Genomic DNA, 23,841 nt, shown 5'->3' with positions numbered 1-23,841 from the left:
ACAGGGGAGTGATCAGGGAGTCTATATGGGGTGATCACCCCCCTCTAAGGCTCCATTCAGACGTCCGTATGTGTTTTGAGGATTCGCGGATCCATGGATCGGATCCGCGGATCCATGGATCGGATCCGCAAAACAAATACGGACATCTGAATGGAGTATTACAGGGGGGTGATCAATGACAGGGGGGTGATCAGGGAATCTATATGGGGTGATCACCCCCCTGTCATTGATCACCCCCCTGTAAGGCTCCATACAGACATCCATATGTGTTTTGCGGATCCGATCCATGTATCCGTGGATCCCCAAAACACATACGGACCTCTGAATGGAGTTTTACAGGGGGGTGATCAATGACAGGGGGGTGATCAGGGAGGCTATATGGGGTGATCACCCCCCTGTAAGGCTCCATTCAGATGTCCGTATGTGTTTTGCGGATCCGCGGATCAGCAAAACACGGACACCGCGGATCCGCAAAACACATACGGACATCTGAATGGATCAATTTGCTGAAAAATCTGGCAGGGTCCGGAAGTGGGCGGAACGTTCCAGTCCCCTGGGCTCTTTTAGTCATCCAGAATATGTAATTTTATTATATATAGTGTTTTGATATGTGTTGGGATGTGCCAAGGGGAGATAATAAGGGCGTAAGTCTGAGTCCTTTAGCCCGAATTGCTCTGTCAGTCTTAAACCGCTCCTGATGCTTTCCACAGTGGAACGCATGCACCCAGTTAGGGGGCGGCGTCTCGGGCGGAAGTGCGTCATGCGTTACACCAGTGGAACGCATGTGCAAGAGAAACTGAGAAGCGGATGACGGAGGCAGGGCCGTTTACAGATGCAATGTAAGGAGCACTATGGGGTGGGACGCTCGGCAGGGCAGAAAGGGGCGTTCTGTGCATTTTGCCCCTCCCCGCCAGATTTTTCAGCAAATTGATCCCTGATTGTTTAATTGAGACACCTATATATACTTGACACTATGCACTCTATGTTATGTGTTTTAATGCACACTGCTCTTGAGAAAGGGGAAGATAACCCGAAATGCGTTGAGCTTTCATTTATTCATGCAATAAAGAACTCTCCATTTGGAACCTTGACTACCATCATTTGGGACGTGGAGGAAAGTTCATACTACCTGACGAGCGATCTCGGCGGGGGAGGAGCAGGTATAGGTGTATTATGCTTATCCTATACCTCCCTCCCTGGTGAAGTAAGTCGTCTTTCGTTTTTCTCAAATAATTATTTTAACACCATCTATTTTTTATTTATTTATTATTTTTAACTACTCTCACAGGGATACATGCGTCGCCATATATCGAGACTGTGAACAACAATAAATATAGACACAGTGATATATGTTATATCATATATCGAGACTGTGAAACAGAACCACCAACCATAACAATATAGACACAGTGATATACGCTCTGCAATATATCGATACTGTGAAGTAGAAACATCCATTCAACTAGTACAGTAGTACCTCCCATAGACCTACTATAACCCCCCCATCCATTTTCCTTCACCTTGGCGCCCCTGTGCTATTGCCCACCCTCCCCAACACCATTTTCCATCAATTCTTGTGGAACACCTAAAAGGTTAAGAAAGTTTGTAAAATCAGTTTTGTATACCTTGAGGGGTGTAGTTTCTAAAATGGGGTCATTTTTGGGTGGTTTCTATTATGTAAACCTCACAAAGTGACTTCAGACCTGAACTGGTCCTTAAAAAGTGGGTTTTGGAAATTTTCTGAAAAATTTCAAGATTTGCTTCCATACTTCTAAACCTTCTAATGTCCCCAAAAAATAAAATGTAATTTTCAAAATGATCCAAACATGAAGTAGACATATGGGGAATGTAAAGTAATTACTATTTTTGAAGCTATTACTATCTATTATAAAAGTTGAGAAATTGACATTTGAAAATTTGCTAATTTTTCTAAATTGTTGGTAAATTTTGTATTTTTTATGAATACAAATGTTGTTTTTTTTACTTATTTTTACCACTGTCATGAAGTACAATATGTGATGAGAAAACAATCTAAGAAAGGCCTGTATAAGTAAAAGTGTTTTAACGTTATCACCACATAAAGTGACACATGTCAGATTTGCAAAAAATGGCCTGGGCAGGAAGGTGAAAACAGGCCCGGGGTTGAAGGGGTTAAAGGTAGGCAGACAATGTCATAGAGCAGCAGGAAATGCTAGCAGAATGCTTGGGTGTGTAGGGAGGGGCATTACCAGTAGAAAGAGGGAGGTGCTCATGCCGCTCTACAGAGCACTAGTGAGACCTCATTTGGAGTATTGTGCTCAGTACTGAAGACCATATCTCCAGAAGGATATTGATACTTTGGAGAGAGTCCAGAGAAGAGCTACTAAACTGGTACATGGATTGCAGGATAAAACTTACCAGGAAAGGTTAAAAGACCTTAATATGTATAGCTTGGAAGAAAGAAGAGACCGAGGGGATATGATAGAAACTTTTAAATACATAAAGGGAATCAACAAGGTAAAAGAGGAGAGAATATTTAAAAGAAGAAAAACTGCTACAAGAGGACATAGTTTTAAATTAGAGGGGCAAAGGTTTAACAGTAATATCAGGAAGTATTACTTTACTGAGAGAGTAGTGGATGCATGGAATAGCCTTCCTGCAGAAGTGGTAGCTGCAAATACAGTGGAGGAGTTTAAAGGGCTTCTGTCACCCCCCAAAAGTCATTTTTCATTTTTGGGCTAATTAAAATCCTTATAGTGCGATTAGTCAATATATAGTTCTCTTACATTTTTCTGTGGCTTAGTTTCTTTAAAAAACACACTTTTATACTATGTTAATTTCCTGGCTACCAGCAATTAGGGCGGTTGCTTGCCGGTAGCCGCCGCATCCTCCTTTAAAAAAAACGCCCCCTCCTCCTGTTGATTGACAGGGCCAGCGAGCGCTCTCCTCCTTCGGCTGGCCCTGTCTGCATTCCAAATCTCGCGCCTGCGCCGTGACAGTCTTCAGTCGGCGCAGGCGCACTGAAAGGAGGACGCTCGCTCAGCCGCTCCTTCCTCAGTGCACTTGCGCCGGGTGTAGATGTGATGTCATAGGCGCAGGCACACTGAGGAAGGAGCGGCCGAGCGAGGTCCTCCTCTCAGTGCGCCTGCGCCGACTGAAGACCAGTACGGCGCAGGCGCGAGATTTGGAACGCAGACAGGGCCAGCCATAGGAGGAGAGCGCTCGCTGGCCCTGTCTATCAACAGGAGGAGGGGGGCGTTTTTTTTTAAAAGGAGGATCCGGCGGCTACCAGCAAGTAACCGCCCTACTTGCTGGTCGCCAGGTAATTAACATATTATAAAAGTGCATTTTTTAAAGAAACTAAGCCACAGAAAAATGTAAGAGCACTATATATTGAATAATCGCACTATAAGGATTTTAATTAGCCCAAAAATGAAAAATGACTTTTGGGGGGTGACAGAAGTCCTTTAAGCATGCATGGGATAGGCATAAGGCCATTCTTCATATAAGATAGGGCCAGGGGCTATTCATAGTATTCAGTATATTGGGCAGATTAGATGGGCCAAATGGTTCTTATCTGCTGACACATTCTATGTTTCCATGTTTCTTCACATTGGCCCACAAGCTAGAAGAAGGGAGAGATGGTCACTTGATATGTAATGTGTTAAAAAAAAACACAAAAAATAAATATTCGTCATTATGAATATATAGCACTATTTTCTAAATATACACAAATTCTCAAAGTGCCGAAATTCGCGATAACAATTCGTAATACGAATATTCGCACTCAACAATAGTGGTATATTGCTAGAGGCAGGGGCGGACATACCGCATGTGCAGTCGGTTCGGTTGCACAGGGGCCCAGAGCAGGAGGGGGCCCCTTCTTACCGGCTGCAGGGGGAGATAAGCAACTCCCAGGGCCGTCATTAAAGCGGGGCAAAGGCAGCTTCCCCGGGCCCAGTTGCTCTTGGGGGGCCCAAGCAGGGGCATACAGGCCTGGCGGGGGAGGGGGCCTGCTGCACTCTCATGTAATGGGAGCGCTCTGACCGGGCCCAGCATGAAGTACAGTGAAAATGCCGGGCCCAGTCAGAGCGCTCTTTAAACAGGTGGCACAGAGGCAAGGGGGGGAGCACTCACCCGGCCCGGCAGTTCTCGTCACTGTCGGGCTGTTAGTTTCTATAGTGAAGCAGGGAGACCTCTCTGCTCCCTGCTTCACTGATATTCAGAGCTCAAGCGCTCCCCCTGCTGGCCGCACATTGCACTGCTGGCTGTGGGAGGAGTGCTGAATGCCCGGGAATCTGCCTCCAGCACAGCCAGCAGAACGATGTGAGTGTCGGAGCCTGTCATCAGGGAAGAAGGTAAGTATTACGGGGTTTTTCCCCCCCCCCCCCATAAAGCTGCAAACAGGAGGCAACCACTAAAGTGAGGGGGCACAAAAGAGCCACTGTGAGGGGCACATATCTGGGTAAAACAACTACTGTGAGGGGGCACAGATATATATAGGCATAACTACTATGAGAGGCACATATCTGGCATAACTGTTATACGACAGCTCATATCTGCCATAACTATGGGCACTGGGCACATATCTGGCATAACCACTGTGAGGCGCACATATTTGGCATAACTGTTATTAGGCAGCTCACATCTGGCGTAACTATGGGCATTGGGCACATATTTTGCATAACCACTGGGAGGGGCACATCTGGCATAACTGCTGTAAGGGGGCTCATATCTGGCATAACTAAGGGCACATATCTGGCATAACTGCTGTGAGGGAGGCACTTATCTGGCCATAATGACTGAGGGGGCACATATCTCGGCATAACTACTGAGGAGGCACATATCTGGGCATAACGACTGAGGAGGCACATATCTGGCTATAACCACTGTGAGGGAGACACATATCTGGCCATAAATACTGTGAGGGGCACATATCTTGCATAATGACTGTGATGGGGCACATATCTGGCATAACTACTGTGAGAGAGGCACATATCTAGCATAACCACTGTAAGGGAGGCACATATCTGGGCATAACAACTGTGAGAGGGGCCCATATCTGGGCATAACGACTGTGAGGGAGGCACATATCTGGCCATAACGACTGAGGGAGGCACATATCTGGGCATAACGACTGTGAGGGAGGCACATATCTTGGCATAACTACTGTGAGGGGTACATATCTGGCATAACGACTGTGAGGGGGCACATATCTGGGCATAACGACTGTGAGGGAGGCACATATCTGGGCATAACTACTGTGAAGAAGGCACATATCTGGGCTTAACGACTGTAGGGAGGCACATATCTGGCCATAACGACTGAGGGGGCACATATCTGGCCATAACCACTGTGAGGGAGGCACATATCTGGCTATAACCACTGTAAGGGAGGCACATATCTGACATAATGACTGTGAGGGGCACATATCTGGCATAACGACTGTGAGGGGCACATATCTGGCATAACGACTGTAAGGGGCACATATCTGGGCTTAACGACTGTGAGGGAGGCACATATCTGGCCATAACGACAGAGGGGGCCCATATCTGGCTATAACCACTGTGAGGGGCACATATTTGACATAATGACTGTGAGGGGCACATATCTGGCATAACGACTGTGAGGGGCACATATCTGGGCATAACTACTGTGAGGGGGCACATATGTAGGTATAACTGCTGTGAGGGGCCACAAGGAGGACATAACTATTTTGACGGCTTAATTACTGTGAGGGGCCACAATGTGGGCATTAGTACTGTATGGTAGCACTAGATTACCTTGCTATACATTGGCAATTTGGCTTGGCTCAGTCTTACAGGACCAGCACAGTGCCCTCTGCTGGCGATTTCACAGGGGCAGTCACCATCTCTTCCTTATGTGATTTTTCTTTTTCTCTATCACCACAGGGACCTTGTTCTCGATCCAGCGGACACCACGCCAACGCCAGTGACATCCTGGATGAGGTAGGGTGAGTGTAGCCATGCATTGGGCTCAGGGCTCTTTCACACGACCGGATCCTGTGCGGGTAATCCGCTGCGTGAAAGAGTGTCAAGCCCCGCTCCGGAAAGCAGAGAAATGGAGCATTACATGATTGATAATGCTCTTTGCCTCTCTGTGACCTTTTTACTTCAAAATCACAGTGACACTGTATGTTTTGTGTTGCTATAAGTAATGTTAGGACGGAATTGGTTATGTTGAGAACTTGGCTTGGAGGGAAGGGGGCCCAGGCACATTCTTTGCACTGGGGCCCTCTGCTGTCTGTGTCCGCCCCTGGCTACAGGTACATCTACGACAGTAGTATATTGCTACAGGTACATATAGGATGCTAGTATATTGGTGCAGGTACATATAGGATGGTAGTATATTGCTACAGGTACATCTATGACAGTAGTATATTGCTACAGGTACATATAGGATGGTAGTATATTGCTGCAGGTACCTATATGAGGGTAGAATACTATATATTGCTATGGGCACCTCTAGGATGGTACTACTGTTATGAGCCATAACAATGTACAGTACATGCTACCATCCTAGAGGTGCCCATAGCAATATACAGAACTGAATGGTAGCGTGTACTGTACTGTCTATTCCTATGGGCACACCTCACTGCAAGCAACAACAAATGCCAGGCACCAGGTCGCCATGGAGACCAAAAATATGGTACTGGTGACTGCGATCTCTTCAGCCTGTTTTTAAAGGGAACCTGTAAGGTCCCCTACGTGCTATCGGCCCTTTCCAGTACCTTGTAGTACATTTGTGCGCTGTGCTCATAAGCTTCTCTGGATGTCGTAATTTGTTAAAAACAATAGTCCCTTAAGTGGGGCTCAGTGCATGTAGTCAGCTGCCTCCGCTCTTCTCCCAGATTGTCCAGCTTCTTTGACACTCTGATTGTCGGGAACTTCATGCAAAGCCCATCACTCAGAGTGTCAATTAAGCATGAGAGGCTGGGAGGAGAGCGTAGGCAGCGTGACTACATGCACTGCGGCCTAAGGCCCCTTTTACACGGGCGAGATTTCCGTGTGGGTGCAATGCGTGAGGTGAACACATTGCACCCGCATTGAATCCGGAACATGCACTTCAAAGGGGCTGTGCAGATTAGCGGTGATTTTCACGCATCACTTGTGCGTTGCGTGAAAATTGCAGCATGTTCTATATTCTGTGTTTTTCACGCAACGCAGGCCCCATGGAAATGAATGAGGCTGCGTGAAAATCGCAAGCATCCGCAAGCAAGTGCAGATGCAGTGCGATTTTCACGCCTGGTTGCTAGGAGATGATAGGGATGAGCAACACCAGACGCCATTAAAGTAAATTCACTGTATTATTTTCCCTTATAACATGGTTATAAGGGAAAATAATAGCATTCTTAATACAGAATGCTTACTAAAATGTCAATTGAGGGGTTAAAAATAAATAAAACATTTACTCACCTTATCCACTTAATCGCGCAGCCGGCATCGTCTTCTTCCTTCTTCTTTCAGGACCTGCAAAAGGACCTTTGATGACGTAATCGCGCTCACGACGTGGTGAGCATGGTGATGTCCGCGCAGGTCCTGCTGAATGAAGATATAAGATCCATGAGTTTGTTACAATGTACTGTGCCCTATGCCATGTACTGTGCATTATACCATGTACTGTGCATTATACCATGTACTGTGCCATATGCCATCTACTGTGCATTATACCATGTACTGTGCCCTATGCCATGGACTGTGCCCTATGCCTTCTATTGTGCGCTATACCATTTACTGTGCCACATACCACGAGTCTAGGGAGGCCGTACTGGGCCACCAATTAAGGGGAGGCCGACATGACAGGGTTTTGGCTGCAGAAGGGTAGGTGGTGCGTTGAGGGTTAACAGTTTTAAAAGTTAGAGTAGTGAAGGAATGAGCTGGGAGGAGTTAGGTTTAGGCGGGAGAAAAGTTTATATAAGGTCAGGTCAGGGGCAGGTCAGTACCTGCAATTTCTAGTGAACTCATCATGGAGCCTGTGGAGGAGCTGATCCAGCGTCTGCGCGCGGCTGCAGAGGAACATGGACCTGGATGGCTGCAAGAACAGGTGTCCGAAGTGTTGCAGGGGGCGGCGGTGAGTAACACTAGCTCACCGCCACAAGCTAGACGGCCGCGGCGGGTACGGCCGCCGGCGCGCCTGAGCCCTGACATGGCCCCCAGGTCCAGACGCAGAGTGCGGAGCCCCTCCGGGGACCCTCCGCGCCGGGGGGCTGCAGCAGTGCCCAATACCAGGCCCTCCCGACGCGGGAGGAATCCTGGTGCACGGCGGGGCCTTTCTCTGGGCAGGCGGAATCCTCCCCTGTCTCCGGCTATCAGGGATTCAGGACCAGGAACGGTGGCTCCTGTCATGGTCTTACCTCCTTGCTGTTCCCTTCGTTTGACATGTGCTGGCGGCCATCTTGGTTTCTGGGTTTTCTTGTAGCCTCCCACCCTGCGGCTCCTCCTTCCCACTGGGAGGAGCTGGATGCCCAGCTCATATATATAGGAGGTCTGTGGCTTCAGTTCCCTGCTTGGTCCTCCTGTGTTCACATGCTTCCAAGACTGCTGCTGCTTCTGGTTCCTGATCCTGGCCTCGTCTGACTACCCCGTTGGTTCCTGATTCCGGCTTCGTCTGACTACCCCGTTGGTTCCTGATTCCGGCTTCGTCTGACTACCCCGTTGGTTCCTGTTCCTGGCTTCGTCTGACTACCCTTCTGGTTCCTGACCTCTGTCTCCGCAAGACCCTGCTTCGGTTTAGCCATCCGTTCGGACTTTGCTTACGGCTTGCTCTTCAATAAAACCTTCTTATTTTCCACTTATCTCTTGTTGTACGTCTGGTTCATGGTTCCATGACATTAGGACCAAGCCATGAATTCTGACGGTACAGGGCCACCCTCGCTACCTACGCTGGTTGCCAGACTTGATCAGCAGGATCACCTGTTGGGTCGGTTCGCTGTGGCGTTGCAAACCCTGCTTGAACGCACGGCTCATTTAGCTTCCGTTGCCGATGGGTCGGTTGTCGCTCCTGGGCCCGCTCCTACTGCCGCTCCGGTTGTTGCGCCAGAGTCTACCCTGACACCTGTTGCTGCGCCTGTGGTGTTTCAGGGTATGACCGGTTCTGCCCCCCTTCCACAGCGCTTTGGGGGAGAGCCAACTCAGTGCCGAGGTTTCCTTAACCAGGTGGGCATTTACTTCGAGTTGCTGCCACATGCCTTTCCTACTGAGAGATCAAGGGTGGGCTTCTTGATCTCGCTGCTCTCGGACAAGGCCTTGGCCTGGGCCAGCCCTTTATGGGAGAACAACAATCCGGTGGTTGCCGAGTTTTCCGGTTTTGTTGCTTCTCTTCGGAAGGTATTCGATGTGCCGGCTCGTGCTGCCTCTGCTGCGAAGCTCCTTATGTCCATCAGACAGGGTTCACGATCCGTAGCTGAATACGCCATTGAGTTTCGTACCCTGGCAGCAGAGGTGGGCTGGAATAATGAGGCTCTGGTCGCTGCTTTCTCTCATGGTCTCTCGGATGCCTTGAAGGATGAGGTTGCAGCTAAGGACCTACCAGTGGAGCTCGAGTCTCTTATTTCTTTCCTGATTTTGATTGACACCAGACTCAGGGAGAGACCTTCCTTTAAGGAGAGCCTGCGGAGGTCTCCTAACAGATTGGCGCCTACGTTTGCTGTCCCACCCGTGCCTCCCTCTCCTCCCACGCCTCCTGGGGATGACTTGTCTGGGGGTGAACCCATGCAGCGGGGGTTTGCTCGCCTGTCTGAGGGGGAGAGGGTACTCCGGAGACGCGAGGGCCGATGCATGTACTGTGGTCTCGGTGGGCATTTTCGGTTGGCATGTCCGAACCGTCCGGGAGAACGCTCGCACCTGAGGTCCTGTCGGGGGCAGATCTTGGGTGGAGTCTCCTCGTCCCCGGTTTCCCGTGTTGACAAACCACTGATCACGGTTGTCCTCTCCTGGGTCGGGGGCTCGGTGACGACCCAGGCGTTGGTGGACTCTGGTGCTGGTGGTTTGTTCATTGATAGAGTGTTCGTTGCCGCCAATTCCATTCCTCTGCAGCCTCGAGGTTCCCCACTGGCTCTTGAGGCGATAGACGGCAGACCCCTTCTGCCGCCACACGTGACTCATGAGACCCTTCCAGTGGGGATAGCCATTGGTGCCGTTCACAGAGAGTCGGTCTGTCTCCAGGTTATTTCGTCTCCACACTACTCGGTGGTCTTGGGGTACCCCTGGCTCCAGAAGCATAATCCGACTTTCGATTGGAGATCGGTCGAGATCCTCTCGTGGTCACCGCAGTGTGGGGCTAGTTGCATCCATGGGCCTGTCAAGTTGCTGTGTACTTCCTCGGACTCTCTGTTGCCTCCTGAATACGAAGAGTACCGGGATGTATTCGATAAGGTGCGCGCGGTTGCCCTACCTCCGCACCGCCCATACGATTGTGCCATAGAGTTACAATCCGGTGCCGTTCCTCCTCGTGGCAAAGTCTATCCACTGTCGGTAGCGGAGAATGAGGCCATGGAGGAGTACGTGAGGGAGGCGCTTTCACGCGGACACATTCGCAAATCCTCATCCCCGGCAGGGGCTGGATTTTTCTTTGTGAAAAAGAAGGGCGGCGAGTTGAGGCCTTGCATCGATTACAGGGGTCTCAATCGCATCACGATCAAGAACGCTTACCCGATACCCTTGATTTCCGAGCTGTTCGATCGCCTCAAAGGGGCCACGGTCTTTACCAAACTCGACCTGAGGGCGGCATATAACCTGGTAAGGATCAAGGCGGGCGATGAGTGGAAGACTGCGTTTAACACCAGGACCGGTCATTATGAATCCTTGGTTATGCCCTTTGGGTTGTGCAATGCGCCCGCAGTCTTCCAGGAATTCATCAACGATGTTTTCCGTGACCTGTTGCAGCAGTGTGTGGTGGTCTATTTGGATGACATCTTGGTATATTCTGCATCCATGGAGGCCCACATTCTGGATGTCAGACGAGTGTTGCAACGCTTACGAGAGAACAAGCTGTTCGGTAAGCTTGAGAAATGCGAATTTCACCGATCCCAGGTAACCTTCTTAGGTTACATCATTTCCGCTGAGGGGTTCTCCATGGATCCTGAGAAGGTTTCGGCTGTCTTACAGTGGCCCCAGCCCAGTGGGCTTCGTGCCCTGCAGCGCTTTTTGGGCTTCGCCAATTATTATTGGAAGTTCATCAGGGACTTTTCCATGCTAGCCAAGCCTCTCACGGATCTGACTAGGAAGGGCAGTAATCCTCAGGTCTGGCCGCTCGAGGCCATCCGAGCTTTTGAGGCTCTAAAGTCCGCCTTTGTGTCGGCTCCGATTCTGTCGCATCCCAACCCTGGGTTGCCTTTTGTCCTCGAGGTGGACGCGTCTGAGACGGGAGTAGGCGCCCTCCTGTCTCAGCGTAGAACACCAGAGGGTCCTCTGCTTCCTTGTGGGTTTTACTCCCGGAAACTGTCTTCCGCGGAGTGCAACTATCAGATTGGTGACAGGGAGTTATTGGCCATCGTGCAGGCCCTTAAAGAATGGAGGCACTTGCTCGAGGGCTCGGTGGTTCCGGTTCTCATCCTGACGGACCACAAGAATCTGACCTACCTCTCTGAGGCCAAGAGATTGACACCACGTCAGGCCAGATGGGCTCTGTTCTTGTCACGTTTTAATTACGTGGTCTCCTACCTACCCGGCTCCAAGAACATCAGAGCGGATGCCTTATCACGGCAGTACTCCGAGCTGTCCGGGGAGGAGTCGATTCCGACTACGGTCATACCCCCGAACCAGATCCTGGCCGCTATTCGCACCAGCCTGACTTCTCCTCTGGGTGAGCAGATTTTGGCGGCTCAATCTGGTGCTCCCTCTGGGAGACCCAACGGCAGATGTTTTGTGCCTGAGGAGTTGCGCACTCGGTTGTTGCGAACCTACCATAACTCCAAGGCCGCGGGGCACCCTGGAAAGAATCAGCTGTCCTGGGCGGTTTCACGTCTGTTCTGGTGGCCTTCTCTACGTTCCGACATCGCCGCATATGTAGCGGCATGCTCCGTTTGTGCCCAGAGTAAGTCCCCTCGGCACCTTCCGTTGGGCCTTTTGCAACCCATAGCCACCGGGGAGCGTCCATGGTCACACCTGGGGATGGATTTCATTGTGGACCTCCCTGCATCCCGAGGCCATACGGTCATTCTCATGATTGTGGATCGGTTTTCCAAAATGTGCCACTGTGTTCCTCTCAAGAAGTTACCCTCTGCACAAGAGTTGGCCTCGATTTTTGCCAGGGAGGTCTTCCGGTTGCACGGTTTGCCCAAGGAGATTGTGTCGGATCGGGGGAGTCAGTTTGTGTCCAGGTTCTGGCGCGCCTTTTGCTCCCAGTTGGGGATTCATCTCTCTTTCTCCTCGGCCTACCACCATCAGTCCAATGGGGCCGCAGAACGATCCAATCAGGCCTTGGAGCAATTCCTTCGTTGCTATGTCTCCGATCACCAAGACAATTGGGTTGACCTCCTGCCTTGGGCTGAGTTTGCCAGGAACACGGCGGTGAACTCTTCCTCTGGGACGTCTCCCTTCATGGCCAATTATGGGTTCCAACCTGCCGTGTTACCGGAGGTATTCTCTCCCCAGGATATTCCGGCTGTGGAGGATCACCTTTCCGTCCTACGTGCTTCTTGGGTACAGATCCAGAGGTCCCTTGAGGTCTCTGCGCAGCGCCAGAAACTCCAGGCTGATCGCAGACGAGCGCCCGCTCCTTCCTACCAGGTCGGAGACCGCGTATGGTTGTCCACCCGCAACCTCAACCTTCGAGTGCCCACTCCCAAGCTGGCGCCTCGCTTTGTTGGTCCCTTCCGAGTGCTTCGCAGGGTAAACCCGGTAGCCTATGCCCTTGCGCTTCCTCCTGGCATGCGGATCTCCAACGTGTTTCATGTCTCCCTGTTGAAGCCACTGGTGTGTAATCGTTTCACTTCCTCGATTCCTCGGCCTCGTCCGGTCCAAGTGGGCAATCGTGAGGAGTATGAGGTGAGCAATATCCTGGACTCACGCCTGGTCCGCGGCCGGGTGCAGTTTTTGGTCCATTGGCGTGGTTATGGTCCAGAGGAGCGTTCCTGGGTTCCCTCCGCAGATGTCCATGCTCCTGTCTTGCTCCGAGCCTTCCACGCACGCTTCCCTCAGAAACCGTTCCTTACTCCGCGGAGGAGGGGCCCTTGAGGGGGAGGTACTGTCATGGTCTTACCTCCTTGCTGTTCCCTTCGTTTGACATGTGCTGGCGGCCATCTTGGTTTCTGGGTTTTCTTGTAGCCTCCCACCCTGCGGCTCCTCCTTCCCACTGGGAGGAGCTGGATGCCCAGCTCATATATATAGGAGGTCTGTGGCTTCAGTTCCCTGCTTGGTCCTCCTGTGTTCACATGCTTCCAAGACTGCTGCTGCTTCTGGTTCCTGATCCTGGCCTCGTCTGACTACCCCGTTGGTTCCTGATTCCGGCTTCGTCTGACTACCCCGTTGGTTCCTGATTCCGGCTTCGTCTGACTACCCCGTTGGTTCCTGTTCCTGGCTTCGTCTGACTACCCTTCTGGTTCCTGACCTCTGTCTCCGCAAGACCCTGCTTCGGTTTAGCCATCCGTTCGGACTTTGCTTACGGCTTGCTCTTCAATAAAACCTTCTTATTTTCCACTTATCTCTTGTTGTACGTCTGGTTCATGGTTCCATGACAGCTCCTCTCACCCGTGGGGAGGCCGCTCGGCGCCACAGTGGGACCCGATCTGCTGCGGCTGGGCGCACGGATTCTGGGGACGCGCACAGGCCGCAGGAATCAACGCCGAGGAGAGATGCCGCCGCGTGCGCATCCAGCATGGACCACGCTGGGATGCTGCTGCAGCCCGGATCCTCGCCGCAGGATGGAAGAGGTGAAGAGAGGCCAGAAGTCAGGAGCGTCATTCTGGATCCAGGATCTTCAGCTGCGGGGTCCACAGCCCCCCGGCAGCTAGGTGAGGCCACGGGGAGTGGGCATGACCTTTTTAGATTAGGCCCCAGGGCAGTGGGGGGCCCGCAGGGGGATTTAGGTAGGGATTTAGGACAGCTTTTTTACAACCTGGCGGGTTGGGTGTCCGGTTTTGGGGCGTCTGGGGTCTCACCAGTCACAGCATGGGGGGCAGGACCTGTTGGCAGTGGGGTGTCTGGGGGTAGGCTGCATGGGGGGGATGCTGGGGGGAGCGGTGACCTGCCTGGGATTGTGTCGGTGGGTGCCGGGGCGGCGGTTGGGGGTAATAGTGAGGCTGGGGGACTTAGCGCCGGTTCAAGCATGGAGGTTGGGAGGTCTGGCGAGGCAGTTTCAGTCTCGGTACAGGCGGGAGGCGAGGATGATAGGCTTAAGGTTGATGATTCTGCACGTGGCGAAGTATATGTCTGTTTTGAAGGGCCTTTAGGGGCCCATTTGAAACAGGACGTGCGTGAACGTATCTGGAAGGGGGAGTATGTGGAAATTTTTTCCCTGCTCCCCCTGGAGCGTTTTAATTTGGAAAGGGGAAAGCGGGATGAGGGCAAAAAAGAGGAAGAGGAAAAACGTAGGTTCCGCTTAATCCCACGTACTTTTTCAAACTGGCTTCAGGCGTTCGCGATTTTGGCCAGCGTGATAGGGGAGAAAAAGCCGGAATGTTGTTCGGCTTTATTCTGCTATATGGACGCTATTGGGGAAGCGTGTCGGGTATACAGCGGATCTGGATGGCTGCGCTACGATGAGCAGTTCAGACAGAGGATGGCGGTGCGAAATAATATAAGGTGGGATCATAAGGATATTGGGCTATGGATGCGGGTAATGGCACCTGTGCGCCCGGCCCAGTCCTTTCGGGGGGAGGCAGGAGGGTCAGGACAGTCAGCTTTTACAGTTGCTTCCGCAAAGGGATTATGTTTCCTTTTTAACGAAGGGAACTGCAAATTTGGGGCAAAATGTCGTTTTAAGCATGAATGCTCCTCCTGCGGCGGTAACCATGGATTTAGCCGTTGTTTTAAGGCCAATAGGCAGAGGGGTGGAGATGCCGGTGGAAAAGGGCAGGACACCGGTGCAGGTAGCAAAGATGGCCCCTTTTCTAAGTAGATACCCGGATCAGGGTGCCGTCGGCGCCGTTGCCAGCTGTTTCTGGGCGAAAAAATTTACGGTCCGCTTTACAACATCCTGAAGTGGTTACGCGTAAACTGGAAAGGGAGGTGGCGTTGGGTCGTATGGACGGACCTTTTGTCGAACCCCCTTTTCCTGACTTGAGAGTATCGCCGTTAGGTTTAGTTCCCAAGAAAGAGCCAAACTCGTTTCGACTCATTCATCACCTATCCTACCCAAAAGGGGCGTCGGTCAATGACGGTATTGATCCGGACTTGTGTTCAGTGGTGTACACTTCATTTGACGCGGCGGTGGCCTGGGTCCGGCGGTTAGGGGCGGGGGCGTTATTGGCAAAGACGGACATTGAGGCGGCGTTTCGCCTCTTGCCCGTTCACCCAGATAGTTTGCACTTGTTGGGCTGTTTTTGGGGGGAAGGTTATTTTGTGGATAGGTGCCTACCGATGGGTTGTTCGGTGTCCTGTGCATATTTTGAGTCTTTTAGCTCTTTTTTGGAGTGGGTGGTAGTCGACATGTCAGGTTCTTCATCCATTATACATTATTTGGATGACTTCCTTTGTCTGGGCCCGGCGGGCTCCAGGGTTTGTTCTCTGTTACTAAATACGTTGAGGGCGGTTTTTCATTCCTTTGGGGTGCCACTAGCAGAGGAAAAAACGGTGGGCCCCACCACGGAATTGAGTTTTCTGGGTATAGTGATCAACACCGACAGGTTAGAATGTCGCCTGCCTGAGGATAAGTTAGTGGATTTGAGGTTGGCGGTAGACATGGCTAAGCGGTCCCCTAAAATTAGGTTAAAGGATTTGCAGTCGCTACTGGGAAAACTCAATTTTGCATGCAGAATCATACCCATGGGAAGAATATTTTGTCGTCGGTTGGCGGGGGCTACGGCTGGTGTAACGGCCCCGCATCATTTCATTCGTTTGGGCAGGGAGCTTAAAGGGGATTTGGCGGTATGGGCTGATTTTTTACAGCATTTTAATGGGAGGTCTTTGGTTCTGGGTGACGTGGTGGAAGACTTTGATTTTGACCTTTTTTCAGACGCGGCGGGTGGATCCGGTTTTGGGGTCTATTGTCATGGGCAGTGGTGCGCAGGTACATGGCCGGAGTGTTGGGTGGATCGGGGTTGGGTTAAAAACTTGGTGCTTTTGGAACTCTTCCCAATTGTGCTGGCAGTGGTGTTGTGGGGGGACCTTTTTGGGAACAGAAAACTGCGTTTTCACTGCGACAACTTGGGGGTTGTGGACATCATCAATGGCATGACGGCGTCCTCGCCGCCAGTGATTCGTTTGTTGCAGCACTTAGTGTTACTTTGCCTGAGATTGAATACCTGGATTGTTGCGGTGCATGTGCCCGGGGTTACTAACTGTATTGCGGATGCCCTTTCTCGTTCGCAGTGGGACCGGTTTCGGCAGCTGGCGCCGGACGCGGAGCTCGAGGGTCTGCGGTGTCCGGAATCCATGTGGGGGCTGCTGGAGGAGCCATAGGTCGGTTGCTGCAGGATTCTATGAGTGTCGGGACGTGGGTAGCATACGGCAAAGCGTGGCAGGAGTGGGTGTCGTGGTGCTCGGACCTGGGTATCGCTGCTAATGAGGGGGAGGTCCCGCTGTTACTGTTTCTAGGGCATGTTAAGGAGGCGGGCTGGTCGGTCGCGCGGCTTAATAAATGGTTGGCAGGTGTTGCATTTGGTTTCAAGCTACGTCAATGGCCGGATGTGACCAAGGCGTTCTTGGTACGTCAGGTGTTGAAAGGTTGGAGGCGCGGTGCGCGAACGGCTGATAGGCGGAGGCCGGTTTCTTTTCAACTCTTGTTGCGGATTGGGGGGCAGCTGGAGCAGGTTTGTCATTCGCCTTGGGAGGTAATGCTATTTCGGGTTGCCTTTTCTCTCGCCTTTTTTGGGGCGTTTCGGCTGGGGGAACTTGTGTGCAGAAGTGTGCAGGTCATTGGCGGGGGAATACTGAGGGAGGATGTCGTCCTGTCCCATGACCAGGTTGTGATTCGTATTCGCAAATCCAAAACTGATAGGGAAGGGAGGGGTAGTTACGTTCGGCTGTTTGCAGTACCAGGTTGTTCCATGTGCCCGGTCCGGTGTTTGAGGGAGTATGGTGTTGGGGGGATGTCCCCGGTTGGCCCACTGTTGACTCATGAGGATGGCTCGTATTTATCACGTTATCAGTTTGTGGCAGTGTTCAAACGCTGCATTCTCAAGTTGGGTATGGCAGCTGGTGACTTTACGGGTCACTCGTTTCGCATTGGGGCGGCGACTGAGGCAGCAAGGGCGGGCCTGAGTGACGAGGTAATTAAGAGAATAGGTCGCTGGGAATCAGTGCGTTTTCGCTCCTATGTGCGTTTAGGTTGCATTTAATTTTGTATGTATTGATTGACTTTGTTTTCTGGTTGTGTTTTGCAGGCTTCAATCCAGCGTTGGTTTGGGTGCTTGGCCACTCTTTCGTCTTTTGGGGTGCCCTTCGGGCGGATGTGCGCCCGGATGGTCGGCAACTGGGTCTCCATAGGGATGTAGCTGAAGTCCGTTGGCTTGGGGTAAGAGGCATGTTGTGGGGTGGAGTGATGAGAGAGGTTCACCGGTATGTTAGATTGACTAGGCCCCCGGATGTATTGGTTCTGCATGTGGGGGGAAACGATTTGGGCGCACGACCAGTCCGGGAGTTGATACGGGATATCAAATTCGATTTGCTTAGGCTTTGGTCCTTGTTCCCTGGCACTATCACGGTGTGGTCAGATATTGTACCGCGGAAGGTGTGGCGTGATGCGCGGTCGGTTGAGCGACTTAACAAGGCGAGGATCAAGGTCAACAGGCTGATAGGGAAATTTGTGGCCAGGAATGGGGCGGTGGCTGTTCGGCACATCGATTTGGAACGGGGTGAAGGAGCTTTTTGGAGGGCCGATGGCGTTCATCTGAACGCAGTCGGAATTGATCTTTGGTCTTTGGGGTTACAAGATGGTGTTGAGCGAGCACTGAGGGTGTGGAGGAACGCGCAAGCCTAAGGTTGGGGTCAGGTTGCGCGTCGTTGGCGGGGGGAGGTCCTCGAAGTTGGTGACATTGATGCTTATGGAGGAGGGGAGGGCCTCAATGGTGGGGGCTGGACTCCCATGGTTGGTGTAGTTGGCTCGTGGAGAAGACGTCCGTGAATTGGTCTCCGAGCTGGCGTTTTACGGCTGGAGGCAGGACGGTGGTGCCAGTATGGGCAAGTGCGGTTTAATAAGTTGGGGCTTCGAGGACCTCCCTCGTCAGTGGGGAAGATAACACGGCATTTAATGTTATTTATTGTTATTTAATGCTATGGAAATTTATGCGTTATTTATGGTTATGTATTTAGATTTGGGAATAAACGGCTGCTGTGGCCATTAAATCCAAGATCGGTCTCTGTGTCGTTATTACTACTAAAATGGTAAGGTAGGAAGGGGGGAGGTCGGGGGGGCGTCTCAGGGAAGTGTTTTACCCCCGAAATGAATAGACAATAACCTGGTCAAGGGAGGCCGTACTGGGCCACCAATTAAGGGGAGGCCGACATGACAGGGTTTTGGCTGCAGAAGGGTAGGTGGTGCGTTGAGGGTTAACAGTTTTAAAAGTTAGAGTAGTGAAGGAATGAGCTGGGAGGAGTTAGGTTTAGGCGGGAGAAAAGTTTATATAAGGTCAGGTCAGGGGCAGGTCAGTACCTGCAATTTCTAGTGAACTCCCGCCCACCCGCCCTATTTTCGTTGTATGCGGCGTGAGGGACGCTGGATAAATTATAAAAAAAAAAAAAAAAAAAAGAGAAAGAATATTTCAAAAAGAATTAACAAAAAAAAAATAAAAAAAATAAAATAGAAATGATAATAATGTCACATTTTTATTTGAATTATGGTTAGGGTTGGATATCAGGTAGTGTGTTGTATGTCGCGGCAGTCAGGCGGGGGGAGGTCCTCGAAGTTGGTGACACTGATGCTTATGGAGGAGGGGAGGGCCTCAATGGTGGGGGCTGGACTCCCATGGTTGGTGTAGTTGGCTCGTGGAGAAGACGTCCGTGAATTGGTCTCCGAGCTGGCGTTTTACGGCTGGAGGCAGGACGGTGGTGCCAGTATGGGCAAGTGCGGTTTAATAAGTTGGGGCTTCGAGGACCTCCCTCGTCAGTGGGGAAGATAACACGGCATTTAATGTTATTTATTGTTATTTAATGCTATGGAAATTTATGCGTTATTTATGGTTATGTATTTAGATTTGGGAATAAACGGCTGCTGTGGCCATTAAATCCAAGATCGGTCTCTGTGTCGTTATTACTACTAAAATGGTAAGGTAGGAAGGGGGGAGGTCGGGGGGGCGTCTCAGGGAAGTGTTTTACCCCCGAAATGAATAGACAATAACCTGGTCATGTAAAATCTACTGTGCCGTATACCATCTACTGTTTCCTATACAATCTACTATGCCCTATACCATGTACTGTGCCCTATACCATTTACTGTCTCTTATACCATTTACTGTGCCCTATACCATCTACTGTGTCCTCAAGCCTGAAATATTGGAGTACGGTGAGGAGGAGATGGTGATCTACAGTGTTAAATGCTGCAGAGAGAAAAAGCAAAAACATCAATCTAGTACAGCATATAGAATACTAGTGAGAAGTCTGTGTCAGGTCATCTCACATAATGTATTTAATTTAATTTTTGTGGTTTAAATTGGAAAAACCATATTAGTCAGTGAATAACATAATATTAGGGCTAAATCAGTTTATTGTCTCCCCACACAAACACTCAAACAGTTCTAAATGCTGCATGCTGGTCAAGTTACACCTCTGACTGGAGGAAAGGGGTTAGGTCAAGAATTTGGCATGGGGGTATGCCATTTTAATTTTTGACTCAGGCAGCACAAAGGATATGTGCTTCCTTGCCCCTGGCCACAAAGCACTTAGGGAAGGGGGGCCCAAGCTGAACTCTTGCACAAGGGCCCATGAGCATATAGCTACGCCCCTGGATACGATCACACATGGACTCAAAACTTAGACCGCCTAAAGACCTTTAAATGTGAAAACTAAGAGAACACTGCCTGCTTGTTACTCTGCACAATATACAATGGCTCCTTTTTAGACCATAGACAAGACACAATGAATCTATAGCATCCTTTGAAAGAGTACTATGCTTAGGATCCCCCTTGAAGGATGTGACCCTGGAGAATTACACTACTGACTCCCCGACCCTCCTAAGGCCAACACTTACTTTTGCTCTGGGCAATTTACCAATAAACCCTTTCCCCCCTTAGACTAACCCTTAAGATCCCCAGAGTAGGAAGTGATTCTGAACAACTGCCCAATTAACACCTACCTAACATTAACCCTTCAGATTCCATAGTAAGAAATGATCCTGGACAACTGCCCAATTAATCTCTCACAAGACTAACTGTTAGGATCCATTGATGATAACGTGGCCCCAAAAAATTGCCTAATAAACCAACCGTAGTCCTACCCTTACAATCCACCTAGGAATAAGATGCCCTATTAAACCCGCCCCCTTCCCCATCAGAACAACCCATAGGATTTCCCTAGCAAGAAGTTACCCTGGACAATTGCCCAATAAAATGAAGCCTACTTGCCTAGAAACTGAAAACAACATTAATGTTTAAAAGAGCATGTTTATTGAAATATACTGCTGTCATTTTTGGCTGCAATATGTACATGTTCAGCTGGGTGTCTTTATGTAAATAAGGCAGCGTATGAGATGTTGTCCTTCATTCCATGCATTATCCCAGGTAGGATAATATATACAATTCCATTAGCTGTGTTCATCCATGATCTAGAAAACAATGGGCACTGACATCTGCCATTATACAATCGCCACCCTTGTCAAATTGGTAATAATCATCAACATCAGCAATTTCAACATCGGTTGTAATATAATCGTGTTCTACAAGTTGCTGCATGTAATCCATTCTCCACCGCGGAGATGTGTACACACCGAAGCGGACAGTGCATGACACAGAATATAGGAGCCTAAATCTCATCACTGGTCATCATGAGGCTCCATAATGGAATTAGGAATGGATGACTGATCACTGTCTGGTACGAAAACGGAAAATCCTGCGATGTCCTGTGATGTCATCATGTAGAATCTTCAGGCCCGGTGAAACTACCATACTCTTTATGATGTCATAATCCATGCCTGGTCTGGACACACTTATTGTGATGTAATAATCAGGATGAGGTCAACCACTTGTGATGTATCAATGTAGAATGTGGGTAATACCGGCTCAGACCCTGGCACCTGTGTCAGTCTTCGTCTGGCTCACCATGTGCTCACGCAAGCGGTGCCGAGTAGAGATAGGAGAAGTGGAGTCGATTCTGATCAAAAGAGTCAAAGTGGAAGAGGTTGTCCCGCTCAAGAGAAGACGAGTGGAAATGGACGAAATAGAGGATATGGAGGTAGAGGGAAGACAATACGCAGAAGACATTGAGATGTCCGATGCAAACGAGGAAACAGATGAACCAATGGAGGTCGGGGAACGGCAGTACCCTGACGATGTTGAAATGGCTGATATTGATGGAGATTACCAATTTGATAAGGATGGCGACTGTATAATGGCAGATGTCAGCGCCCCCAAACAGTGATCCCCAAAATAAGGTGCAAGGATTTCTTATTGTAATTTTTTATTTATTAATACATCCTTGAATTTTTGTAAACTAAACAATATTGTCCATTGTTTTCTAGATCATGAACTACAGCAGCTAACAGAGTTTTATAATGTCCTACCTGGGATGATGCATGGAAATCGGGAGAACAACTGATACACCACCTTATCTACATAGAGACATGCAGCTGAACATCGAAACATCGCAAGCAAGAAGCTTCATAAAAATCAATTTAAAAAGTATATTTTAATAAACATGTTCTTTATACATTAAACGCTTTTTCAGTTTCTAGGTAACAAGGTTTTTTGGTGTTGGGGGGAGGGGGGGTGCTCTTAATTGGGCAGTTATACAAGTACATCTGATTAGTGAGATCCTAAAGGTTTGTCTGGTGGCCTGTGGGTTCGATGGCATAATTGGGCAATTGTCCAGGGCATCTTATTTCTAAGAGTATTATAAAAAAAATTCTGGGGGAAAGGTTAATTGAGCAATGGTCCAGGACCAGTTCTTGTTTAGGGATACTAATGGTTGGGGTCTGTCTACAGTGTTAATGTTAATTAGGCGATTCTTCATGGCCACTTCTTACTGGAGGGATCCTAAGGATTGGTTTGGGGGGGTTATTGAGTAATTTTCTAGGGCAACTTCATCCTCAGGGGATCCTAGGGATTGATCTGGGGGGGGGGGGGATAATTAGGCAATTGTCAATTACCGCTTTTAAACTAGGGAATCCTAGCGTTTGGTCTTGAGTGGGTGTTAATAGGACGGTTGTTCAGCATCCTTTCTTACTTGAGGGATCTTAAGGGTTAGTCTCAGGGTGGGGGAGAAGAGGTTAATTGGACAATTATTCAGGGTCACTCCTTAGCAGGGCAGTTGTAAGGGTTAGCCATAGGAGGGGAGGGGGGAGTGAATTGTGCAGCTCTCTAGGGCCCCTTCTTTCTAGGGCTACTCTAAGCAGAGGCATAGCTTTTGGGGAAGCAGGGCAAGGAGCAGCAGGGCCCGGGAGCAGTAGCAAGAGTGTTGCCAGTAGAGAAATATTTCTAATAGGCACTTAGTCCAGGGCACCAAAGAGTCAATTTAATTATTTTATAATGCCTATCCTTCATCAGGGACTGGTTATCTGGAGGGGCGACCCCAAGATGGTGAAGCCCACATGTAAATAAGAGGAGAGGGAAGAGGGATTCTCCTGCTTCTCCTCTGCACTGCTGCACTGCGTTAGCTGATTGGTGGAAAAGCAGCAGAGGGCAGAAGCTTCTGTTCTACCAATCATTTGTCACACTTCACTGAGAACACAGGTACCTCTAAGAGAAAGCACTCGGAGGACCCTGAATGCGTTGGCCACTGGAGCATCCCCCACCTCGCTGTTAGCGCAGCTGTGCTACTTTCCTGTGAAAGGCACTGCCAAAGGATAGCCCAGAGCGCCCCTGAGCATTGCCGTGTCTCAGCCTCGTCTGCCTCTGAGCACTGCTGCTGCCTGCCTGCTAGCCAATGCCACCATCCTGCTGCTTCAGACTCCTTGTCTCGTGAGTCTGATACAATCTACTGTGCCCTATATCATGTACTGTGCCCTATACAATGCACTGTGTCCTATACCATCTTTTATGCCCTATAGCATATACTCTGCGCTTTACGATCTAAAGTGCTCCATACCATGTACTGTGCCCTATACTATCTACTGTGCCTTGTACAATGTACTGTGCCCTATACCATGTGCTGTGTCCTATACCATGTACAGTGCCCTTTACCATGTACAGTTCCCTTTACCATGCACAGTGCCCTATCCCATCTACTATTCCCTATACCGTCTACTGTCCTCTAAGGCACTTCTGCTTCCTGCCTGCTAGCTAGTGGCACCAACCTGCTGCTTCAGACTCCCTGTCTGGTGAGTCTGATACAATCTACTGTGCCCTATACTATGTACTGTGCTCTTTACCATGTATAGTGCCCGATATCATCTTCTGTGCCCTATACCATCTACTATGCCCTATAACATCTACTGTGCCCTATGCCATCTAAATTGCCCTCTACCAACTACTGTTCCCTATATCATGAGTTGGTACAATCTATTGTCCCCTCTACCATATACTGTGCCCTCTACCATCTACTATGCCCAATACCATCTACTGTGCCCTATTGCCTGTACTGAACCCTATAACAC

At 50.0% G+C, this 23,841-nt stretch overlaps 1 long non-coding RNA gene across 1 annotated transcript; it reads left to right on the top strand.

Moving 5' to 3' along the window:
• The first annotated feature begins 5,726 nt into the window (after positions 1-5,726).
• LOC122940558 lies at positions 5,727-21,963 on the top strand. Its single transcript, XR_006390371.1, has 2 exons — positions 5,727-5,948; positions 21,769-21,963. It is a non-coding gene; the product is annotated as an uncharacterized LOC122940558 (long non-coding RNA).
• The last annotated feature ends 1,878 nt before the right edge of the window (positions 21,964-23,841 follow it).

Source organism: Bufo gargarizans, chromosome 1, assembly GCF_014858855.1.
Source record: "Bufo gargarizans isolate SCDJY-AF-19 chromosome 1, ASM1485885v1, whole genome shotgun sequence".
NCBI lineage: Eukaryota > Metazoa > Chordata > Amphibia > Anura > Bufonidae > Bufo > Bufo gargarizans.
This window is presented reverse-complemented; position numbering and strand designations above follow the sequence as displayed.